Source organism: Palaemon carinicauda, chromosome 12 (assembly GCF_036898095.1).
Source record: "Palaemon carinicauda isolate YSFRI2023 chromosome 12, ASM3689809v2, whole genome shotgun sequence".
NCBI lineage: Eukaryota > Metazoa > Arthropoda > Malacostraca > Decapoda > Palaemonidae > Palaemon > Palaemon carinicauda.
Genome location: NC_090736.1, coordinates 119,950,888 through 119,963,096, shown reverse-complemented (window position 1 = coordinate 119,963,096; position 12,209 = coordinate 119,950,888).

The following is a 12,209-nucleotide window of genomic DNA, read 5'->3' as shown; positions in this document are numbered from 1 at the left end:
ATTACCAAGCAATTCTTTTTCATCCAAGGTGTTACTGCACTGTAATTGTTCAGTGGCCACTTTCCTCTTGATTGGGTTGAAGAGACTCTTAGCTATGGTCAGCAGCTCTTTTGGGAGAAGGTCTCTACAAAATCATACCATTGTTCTCTAGTCTTGGGTGATGACATAGTCTCTGTACCATGGTCTTCCGCTGTCTTAGGTTAGAGTTCTTTTGCTTGTGGGTACACTCAGGCTAGCTGTTCTTTCCATTTTCTCTTCCTCATTTTTTGTTAAAGGATATAAATACTTTGAATCAAAAGATAACACTGTCAATGCTTTCAATTATATAATGCTTACAGATTGATATCCCTCATTATATTATCAGTGATATAGTTGGACAAAAAGAAATATATATGATTTAAATGAAAACAGGCTGCTATGTTCATCAATTGCTGCCCTCTGCAAACATTTAGAATATGATACTACGCTTCAAGCTCTGTTACTGTGTGCTTACAAAAAGTTAAAAAAATTTTTGGATAAGGCTTTCCAGTTAACTCTATTAGTATACATTCCGTGACTGAATTACTACTTCAAATGAATATATAAATAATGTCATCTCTACAATGTGTAAAAATTTGCGATTATTGTCCTAATATGCAAGGGCTACTAAAATAAAAAAATATCGTTCTACTGCCACTCAAGTTCTATACTATAGTCAAATAATAATTTACATCATCATCAATCTATATCTTCTCTGATTACTTTGTTAAGATTCGGTATTTTTCTTTGTTAGTATTCATTGTATACAAAAGAAAAGTATTCGTAATGCTGTATAGATAATATACATCTGGGAAGTAACTTCATCGAAATATTTTATTGTGGCTACAGGAAAAGATTTAGTATGCTTTCCTGTATTTTTTTTCTTTTTTTTTTTAGATAAATTACTTTGCAAAACCTCTATGTTATTATATGGCAAATATATTTCTTGAGTTATAATTAAGGAAGAAAAGCAATTTATTGTTGTGAGTTTATATCAATTAAATCAATTTCGTATTTCTAATAACAATATTGGCTATATTTACTTCTAAAAGAACAATATCAATATCATAAAAATGATTGTTGACATACATCGTTTAAAAGAAAACTTCCTTTAGATCTTGGACAGCTTGTACTTGTGATATTAAACATTAAAAGAAGCAGCAACCTGTACATAATTTACAATGTTAAATCTTCTTCTCAAGTCACTGAGAAATATAAGAATTAAGAAAGTGTTGAGTCAAGGCCAATACTTATGGATACTTCATCCTAGACATTGAGGTGAGCGAGGTAATATGGTGGTGAAAGAGGACATTACCTCGTCTGATTGCTAATTCAAAGAGAAGGGGCAGAGCCAGAAAAGTCGTCTCCTAAGAAAATTACTGCCTTGAAAGTCATTAGGTTGAATAGAAGTCCGTAAATCGTGATTTATCATCATAGTCATGTGCACAATATGTGGCACAAATGGAATGGACAGGAACCCATTAGAGACTAAGTCATTTTCTATCATGGTACAGATGGATTAATTTTGACTTATCATCCAAACTATACTAATTCTCTAATATCTCATTTCCTTTCCTTCCCTTCATTAGGAAAATTAAAGACAATAATGCTAATAATAAAAAAGAAATAATAATAATAATAATAATAATAATAATAATAATAATAATAATAATAATAATAATAATAATAACCGATACTGCACGGTTGGAAGGGAACCTACGTTTAATAAGGAACGGGAGAATAACGACAATGCCAAACATTCTTAAATAATAATAATAATAATAATAATAATAATAATAATAATAATGATAATAGAAAATAATAATAATAATAATAATAATAATAATAATAATAATAATAATAATAATAATAATAATAATAATAATAATAATAATTGTGTACCTGGTAAAAAAAAAAAAAAAAAAAAAAAAAAAAAAACATACTAAAACACAAAGAAATGCCCTTGCCAGATTCATGACATCGACACTGCTAGTAAAATAATCGAAAGTTAGCGAGAAACAGAAAAAAATGAAATCACTTTTCCTTTCCTTTCAAATTCTTTTTATTATCTGTCAAAAAAGCAAAAACCTGAGAATCGCAGGTGAATTGCATCTCGGAGTTAACTGGTTCAACAGAATTTGTTGTCTCTGCGAGGAATATTCCACATTCTCTCTCTCTCTCTCTCTCTCTCTCTCTCTCTCTCTCTCTCTCTCTCTCTCTCTCTCTCTCTCTCTCTCTCTCTCAAAACAATTTTTACCACAGTAAGTTGTAGGAATGATTACTGGGTTATTTAGGTTTTCAATTAATTCATAAACATATATCATTGTTATTGGAATATGTATATCCTACCAGATAACAGTGCTTTGAAATATATGTTTAAATCTGTACTACCGAAGTTTATATGCTTCTGGGAAATCTGTTTTTCCTAATTGTGACGGAGTATTGAAATAATAGCTTCCACTTCTCCAGCTCTATCAGTTTGAAAGGCGGGAATCATTCACAAGTCTTTTCTTTCAATTCAGTTAAAATAGTTTACCTAAAGAAGTGATGTGGGATAAATGAAAGTTAATGTCCAATTTATCAAAAACCAGTGCGTTGTTAATGACAAAATTATTTTCGCTGACCTCTACCTTACAATTTCTATCGTAGCAATTCAGATAAAATATATATATATATATATATATATATATATATATATATATATATATATATATATATATATATATATATATATATATATATATATATATATATATATATATATATATCACTTGCTTTACTTATGGGTAACGATGTATGGAAACATTAATTACATATTATGTTTTTCCCATCCTAATACAGTAGTCAGAATCTAAAAGAAATTTCTATATTATCTGGTGGCATTCACCAATGTAGATTCTAATACAAAATTTTGAATTTTGTTCAAATATAATCCGCAAACAATAATTCGCCAGGCATTATCCAGAAACATTGCTTATATTTTTTTTTAAATAATCTGGAAAAATTAGTTCGTTAACTTTTCATTTTGGAACCCATACCAATTGTCGATTTTATATCTTTTGGACAAATCTTAAAGTAAATGCTACCGCATAGACCCAAAATAAAATGTATTTTAATATGAATGACATAAATCTTAGCATAAAGTTTTACACATTATAAAAATCTAAAAACATTTACCACTGCATATATATTCCCTTTTTCTCATTTGATGGATTCAAGTGATGATATGAATATCAAGAACGGCGTCAACAACTTAATAGGCTTTTTTTCTTGCTCTCCTATTTTTATTGAAGGAGTAATATTATTTGTCTGTATTCTGCAGCCTAAGATTAAACTCGGTTTATTATACAAAAATCGCATTGTTAATGTATTCCATGACGTAAAAAAAATTAGAAGATAAAGAATTACAAATAATAGAACTTGTACTTTTACATGGTTCAACCCTTAGGCTTATTAATTTAAACAAATTAACTTTGTTTCACATAATAGTTAGAGATCTTTGTCTCTACTACTGATTATTTTACAGCCTGAACAAGTACGTCCTTGGTCAATAACCAATTAACATATATTCGTACCAGCGATAGATTTTCCTATAAAATATTTCCCCCAGTGAGCTAATTTATAAGGATGTCATGAATCATTAAGGGGACCGTCCGTCATTAATCATAAGGAATGAAGACACTTTTCCCCGTACCAAGAGGCTAACCTATTTTACCTAGAAATGAATACGAACAAATACACTATGAACATGCTTTGCATACTCTATCAAACCACCTTAAACCACCTCCTTCTCCCTACGTCTCCTTTCTTTCCTTACCTGCACTTCCATTCTCTTCTCACTCTGTTTGAAAGAATCCTCATTTGTTAACAGATTGTGGATGGAGTTTCTATCCAACTATCTATCTAATAATTGTATATATATATATATATATATATATATATATATATATATATATATATATATACTTATAAGTCCCTAAATAGCGCGTGACAATTTATTCAGCCAAGGCCACAGGAAAAATAAAAGAAGGGGTACCGAGCACTTTCATGTTATTTCAACACATTTTTGAGGTACAATGCTAAAAACACAGAGAACATATAACAAAGTAAACTGAAAAAATTTAAAACGATTATTCAAAGTCCGGTTAAAACTAGTAAAGCAGATACAGAACAGTTCAACAGGTGATTAAAAAGAAACAATCTTACAAATCTCGTTAACAACAAATGGGTCCAGTTTGTACATACCCTGGCTTACATTCATTAAGTCACTGTGATATTTGATAAAAGCAGATTCCATTATTTTTCTACGAGTTATATTATTACAATATAAAACAACTTTTGCCCCCTCCCAATGAATCATGTGATTAAAATTATTAATGTGTAAAAACAAAGCATTTGAGATTTGTCCCGTTCTCACACTATATTTGTGTTGTTTAATTCTGGTGTCCAGTCCCTTCCCAGATTGTCCGAGATAAAAACATTAATAATTTTAATCACATGATTCATTGAGAGGGGGCAAAAGTTGTTTTATATTGTAATAATATAACTCGTAGAAATATAATTGAATCTGCTTTCATCAAATATCACAGTGACTTAATGAATGTAAGCCAGGGTATGTACAAACTGGACCCATTTGTTGTTAACATGATTTGTAAGATTGTTTCTTTTTGATAACCTGTTGAACTGTTCTGTATCTGCTGTACTAGTTTTAACCGGACTTTGAATACTTGTTTTCATTTTTTTTAGTTTACTTTGTTATATGTTCTCTGTGTTTTTAGCAGTGTACCTCGAAAATGTGTTGAAATAACATGAAAGCGCTCGGTACGCCTTCTTTTATTTTTCCTGTGGCCTTGGCTTTCATTCGAATTGTCCTTATAAGTCTATATGGATGAATATCAACACAATATCGTGTTAAAATAGAAAAAATTTGTACTTCACACCTAGATCAAACCTTAGTCTTTTAAAGTGAAAGACATGGTCGTTACCAATCATGTCACTGGAGGCTCTAAAAGAAGTCGAAACCTAAGTGCTAACTGCATTTCAGGATTCACTTGGTGAGGCATCAGTATCATACCAACGAGTTTTCCACGACTTACCGTCCAACCAGGTGACACAATTGATTGTTTTTAATTCAAATTACTCCTAATGAGTCGATATAGATGAAAATTCAACACAATATCAAGCTTAATTAGAAATTAATATCTTTCTCACACTGGGTTCGAGCCCTAATCTCTTAAAGTCAGAGACAAGGTAGCTACCAATCATACTACTTGAAATTCTAAAAAAAAGTTGGAACCTCAGTGCTAACTGCAAGTCAGCGAGTTTTCCCCGATTTCCCGACCCACAAGGCGACACAATTGATTGTTTTTAATTCGAATTACTTCTAAAGATTCCATATTGTTTAATATCAGCATAATATCCTGCTCAATTAGTAAGGAAATTTTACCTCATGATGGGATCGAGCCATAGTCCCTTCAAAAGACAGACAAGATCGCTCGTATGAGACTGACGTCTCCCTAGGGAAATCCTGAAATTCAGTTAGCACTTAGATTCCAACTTCTTTTAGAACATCTGATGTCATGATTGTTAGCGACCTTGTCCCGCGGTAACTCTCATCTCATGTTATTTGAATTTTATCTATCGCTGGGCCAGTAAATACACCAAGTCTTGAATATGTTAGCTACAAAACTCGGATTAGGTCAAGAGTGTGTTGAGGTGAAACTCCATAGTCGATATAAGTAACTTTGCCCAGTAGTCTTAGAAAGTCTGATTCTTTTTATGCTTACACTTGTTATCTATATTTCAGTTAATGCTTTGCTCCTCCTTTTTTACCACAGCCTGCAGTCGGCATCGTTATATTCCTTACTCCTGTTCAACTATCTATTAATGAAAAGTTTCTTATTTGTATTTATATGAATGGACAAACTGATCAGTACATTAAATGATACATGAAACTAATTTACAATCTTTTAATGTCATTTGTATATATATATATATATATATATATATATATATATATATATATATATATATATATATATATATATATATATACACACATACATATTAGTGAATAACATATAAATGTAGTCTCACAACACTCCAGTTTTACACCTCCTAATGGCATTCCCCAATTCTAAATGTTAAATTAATTAAAAAGAGAACACCAATCACCCTTAGCCAGGACCCCAGCCATTATTGTTATTATTATCATTATTATTATTATTATTATTATTATTAGTAGTAGTAGTAGTAGTAGTAGTAGTAGTAGTAGTAGTAGTGTTATTATTATTATTATTATTATTATTATTATTATTATTATTATTATTACTAGGTAAGCTACAACCCATATTGAAGTGCGTAAAGCGTTAAGCCCAACGGATCCAACAGAAAACATAGTTAACTGAGGAAAGGAAATGTGGAAAAGACAGATGTGCTTAGCATTTGTATGGCGGATGATTGATACCCACTTTGGTTCATAAGCTTGAGCTGTTCACTGGAAAGGATACTGATATTGTTGTGAAATTTAAACTATTCGTCTTTACTCTTTGATGGAAGAACTCCTTGTTCAGATATATTGTGTGAGTTTCTTTTATTGACTTCCTATTTCTTATCTCGTTACTCGGTCCCTTCCTTCCCAGATGAAATTGTAAATCGCCAGAGACTGAGAGAATTAGGACACCAAAACAAATCAGATGTTCAATACTGGCTTATGTGTCAGTTGTTGTGTCATATGGATTACATATCTATACATCGTTACAACCTATATCGTAATGTGTCTTTAGGGAAGCATGGGAGGGCGGGTGGCACGGCTAATAAGAAGTAAAGTTCTCCTAATAAAAATTAAAAAAGGTATACCAAGAAATTAGTGTCAACAATAAAGTTACAATGTTACATATTATATCGTGAGAGAGAGAGAGAGAGAGAGAGAGAGAGAGAGAGAGAGAGAGAGAGAGAGAGAGAGAGGGGGGGGGAGGGGGTATGAGGGATGTGTTGTTTGAAGCCAAATATTTACATACCTTACCAGCTAATAAACTTTTATCGTTTTCACTTCCAATATTTTATTTCAGAATGCATAAGAATTCATATACATGAAAATATAGTTTGAATATTTTAATAGAATTCTAGATTTATCTATTTCGCTATACGAAAATATTTATATAAGCTGTTTTCCAAAATTAAAAGGAAAAGAGTTTTGGAAAAATCTCTATCTCTGTCAAATCTTTTTTAATTTTTTTAATATGCAGATCACAGAGAAGTCGGTAATCTGGATTTGGATGTCAACTATGATTTGCGGTCTTAATTTATTCATATCCATTTACGTCCAACATTAGTCCCTTCTGAAGAGGTTAACGAACAAACAAGCATCATCATCATCATCTCTCTCTCTCTCTCTCTCTCTCTCTCTCTCTCTCTCTCTCTCTCTCTCTCTCTCTCAATGTTCATTCATATCAGCTTAATTTACCATTAATAACTTATATAAATTTTCCTGCTTATGGGGAAAGTTATTCTAAATGGATTCTTTTTATTATAAGTGAAAGATAGGAGAGCAGAGTTTCGTTAGAAAGGTGATTGCATATATATACAAAATAGAAATAATATGATTTTAGATTTCAGTAACGTGAAAATAGACTTTATAATCGTCGGAATTGCCCTTCAAAGATTTCCTCCCCTTATCATTCCATTCTACGCCTGAATAGAGTCCTTAAATTAAACTCTAATAAAGAACTCTTTCAGATTATCTTAATGCGGAGCTATAAGGATAAGCACAATTTGACTTGATATGTTCCTCAAGTCTATAACAGAGTTAATGGTTCCTCAAATGAATGGATTCAACAGATTATTTTTTTTTTCGTGGTTTCTTGACTCCATATTCTCGTGTTTCTCGTCAATTACTTTTTTTTTTCTTTTATTGATTGCGTTGAGGATTAGATGTATTTCTGGAGTATTGTATGTATTTTTTTGCAGGAAAATTCAACTCTTAGTCTGTCAAAATAGTCTGGGCATTTAGATACAGGTTACAGTAAAGAAATACACCTAGATCTCGAACTTTACTAGATATCGGCACCGAGTCATTATTTATGTTCATTTGAATATCACGCAAGTCTCTCACGCTGTTACTCTTACCCACTACCATAAATTCAGTTTTGTTCTCATTTAATTTCAGTTGTTCAAATGTCATCCATTCTTTAAAACTATAAAGGATTCGGTTTAGAGATTCAGTAGCGTCACCTATATGATTTTTGGAGAAGTAGAATTGTGTGTCATCTGCAAATAATTTGAACTTCACGCCATGCCTATGTAGTATTTTTGATAGATCAGTAGTATAGATGTAGAATAAGATTGGGCCAAGTACATTCCCTCTGTTTAAGGGTTCATATGGTGAATAAGAGTTTCCAATTTGTACACAGTAATTTCTACTAACTATGTAGTCTTTTAGGTATTCTAAGGCTTGATCTTCAATGCTGATGTACCGTAGATCATTTAGTAGCAGTTCATGCACAACTGTATCAAAAGCAGCACTGAGATCGAACAGTATTAAGATACCACATTTATTTTTATCCATCATTTCTAGCATGTCATTTACAGCAGAGAAGATGTCTGTCTCCGTAGATTATGGTTTTCTGTAAGCAGATTGGTTGTCAGGTAAAGCTTCTATTACTTTTAGGTGACTGACTAGTTGTTCAAAAATTACATAGTCAAGCACTTTTGAAACAAAGGATAGAATCGAGATAGGTCTATATGAGCTTAATTCCTGGTAGTCCAGTGCATTTTTCAGAACGTGTGACTATAGCCATTTTCTCAGGTTTAGGAAACTTACATTCGTCACAACTTCCATTTGCTATTCTCATTATTATTTCGGCTAGACTAGAAAAGTGTCTCTCTCCAATTACTTCAGATATTGGCCTAGAATCAATTACGCAGTTTGTTTTCTTTGCTCTCTTGATAATTCTGGTGATATCAGCTTGTGTTATGCTGTTAAATCGTATTAATTTTGTCTCTGTCTGGTGTATCATTACCTGATGTTCAGTACTTACGATGACCTGGTTATATTTTCAATTTTGTTTTTAAAGAGTACTAGAAAATTATTTTCTAGTTCCTGGTCACTGCATCCATCAGGTAGCTTCTTTTCTTTTACATTTCCCATTATATCATTCAGGAGACGATATAACATATTTATGTCGGTTGCTGCTTCGAGGATCTTTCTCCTATGGTATTCATTTTTTTTTTCCTTCTTAGTAGGTAGTTATATTGACACGCAGCATTTTTGTATTCTACCCAAGTACTTTCAGTTTTGAACCTATTCCACGTTCTTTCTTTGCGTCTTGTTTCCCTCTTTTTTACCAAAGTCTCTCTATCAAACCATTTATAGTCTCTTCCATCGGTGGGCACATGGTATCATATTCACTTTTACTCACTTTATTATAAGTGGTCGTAAGACAGTTAGCGCACTTAGCTCCTAACAGACGTTAGTAATCATGATTACAGGAAATGTTGATAGAATAATTAATTTTCTTTGTAACTTCTTCAATAAATACAGTAGGAGAAAAATTTGATTTGTGTCTAAAGTTTATTTTCTTTAGTAATGCATGTTTCTGTAGAGGAAGACTAAACGTAATAAGTTTGTGTACTGGGGAGATAGTATATTTCTCTTCAACTTTTATATCAAATACAATATTATTCATGTCATCCCTTCAAACTAAGTCTAACGTATGCCCAGTTAAAGTAGTTGTACATTCGACAGTATTCAATAGTCGATATAATTCTAGTAACTCACTAAATGCCAAAACGTCAGGATTTGATGCGGCATCCATAAAAAATTGAAGTCTCCACATATAACTAATTCGTTTTTCTCCATGATAATCATCTCAATGAGAGCACCGAATTCTTCAAAAAAGATACTAGTGTTTGTTCCAGGGGATTTGTAGATTGTTACAAAGGATATTTTTCTGTATTTTGGCGTAAATTATATTTCTATATATTGAAAGCTTGTTACACCTTGTCCAAAGATTCTATGGCCAGGAAAGACCACAGTAGCTCCAAAACGGGATCTAGAGCCAACAGAAGCTCTAGAAAGGCCATTGGTGACTTTTTTTTTTTTTTTTTTTTTTTTTTTTTTTTTACCACGTGGTGGAGGAGAGGGTACTTTTATTTATGTGGAAAGTCAACACCTTTCAGATACACTTAGATACCTTGAAAAAGTGGGAGTAGGACTCACTCTCCTTCATATCCGAACCTTGGGGCATGCTGGATCAGGCACCAACCCATCAGAATCGTCTGAAACAGTTCCATATTTCTCATCCCTCTCGAATGTCATACATCTGCCTTTTTATTCTTTTTTCCTAAACGAAGGTTTAGGAAGGGGCATTTGATGAAGCTGTATCCCTGTTCAGTCCCCCGATGGCCGAAGTTCCCCGGTGGTTTCTTGCAAGAAATAAGATTATTATTATTATTATTATTATTATTATTATTATTATTATTATTATTATTATTATTATTATTATTATTATTATTATTATTGTTCATTTTTTAAAACTTTTATTATGATCGGAAATTACAAAGTATGCTTAAACGCAATCCTCTAAAAAGCAAGTTGAATGAATAGATCTCTCTATTTGAAAAGGGAAAATGATAGAAAAAAAAATTCTTTATTTTCTTACGAACATATTTGACGCTATCATGATATGATGTAAAATCAGCAAATAAATGTGCGGGATTGTGTTAGCATACATTATTTTTTTTGTACTACAGTGATGCTTTGCTTTATAGAGAGAATAAATAGCTATGTGACCTTTTTTTTTTTTTTTACAACGATGTATGAACCTAGATAAATACAAATATCGCAACCAGATTAATATCATGTGTCGTATTCTCATTGTGTGATATCATAAGAGTATGCTACAAGTCTTGAAAGAAAATATTCAAGAAAATTTACGGGTTTTTTTTAATAAAATTTTTAATACCACAGAGCAGTAATTAGATAGTCAAACCACGTTAGTCTTTTGCCATAGTACCAGAGTTTAAATACACGCTGGAAAAATACCAGTCAGCAAAATAGAAGGCTCCAAAAAACACGAAATTTCTCCAATCTATCTCTCTCTCTCTCTCTCTCTCTCTCTCTCTCTCTCTCTCTCTCTCTCTTTTAGATTCAAACCATATTCAATATTGTATGAGAGCCAGTGGATTTGTTCGCTTTGAGGGTATAAATGAATGGATCTACTGGTAATAAACCTATTTTATCAGATTTGTTGAAAATCCTTGTTTAAAGAGTCCATCTGCAGCAGAAAGTAGGACGCGTGAACACTGGCTGAACTGGAGGCTCTGCAATAGTCAACACACTGATTCCAGGAACTTGGTACTCGATACTGACCATGTAATCTACTTAAGTTCTTTTGAGTGGTCATGCTTTGGGATGAACAAAAGAGGTGTTACTGTCATGCTGCCATGAATGTCTTTGATCGATGAATGTTTAAACCGATGGTTTGTCACTAAAACGAATTAGACTTGTTTTGTATCATTGAGATAAAAAAAGGCGTAATGGCGTAGCTAAATATATTTTGTGCAAAGCTCTCTCTCTCTCTCTCTCTCTCTCTCTCTCTCTCTCTCTCTCTCTCTCTCTCTGAAAATGATGTATTTACCGGAATACTTATAGAATTATTTCGTAGAAGATAGCGTGAGGAGACAAGACCTGGTAAGTAGGAGCTAGGAGTGTTGCAAAGAACAGCAAAATAAAAAAACAGACCCTACTGATTACAATAATCACAGCGGCATCACACTTACGTCAGTTGTCATGAAAATGTAACGCATGCTCATTCTAAACACACTAGAGAGAAAGATTGATGAAAAGCTGGAAGATGAATTAATATAATTTCGAAAAGGTAAATGTTGTACTGAATAAATTTTTATTATAAGACGTTTTACAGTAAAGTGTAAAATACTTTCGATATCATTTGTGGCCTATCTAAAACATTTAAAAATGTGTTCCGGAGAATTTTGTGAAAAGTCTTGCGTTATTGTGAAATTCCTATTAAATATGTAAACTTGATTGAAGTCTCTTCATGAGCATAGCAATGACAATGTTAATGTTAGAGGAGTCCTATATTATCAATTTCCAGTGACCAGTGGATTACTCGAAGGGAATGTGTTGTCACCTATGTTGTTTAACAAAATGCATTGAATATCATATGAGT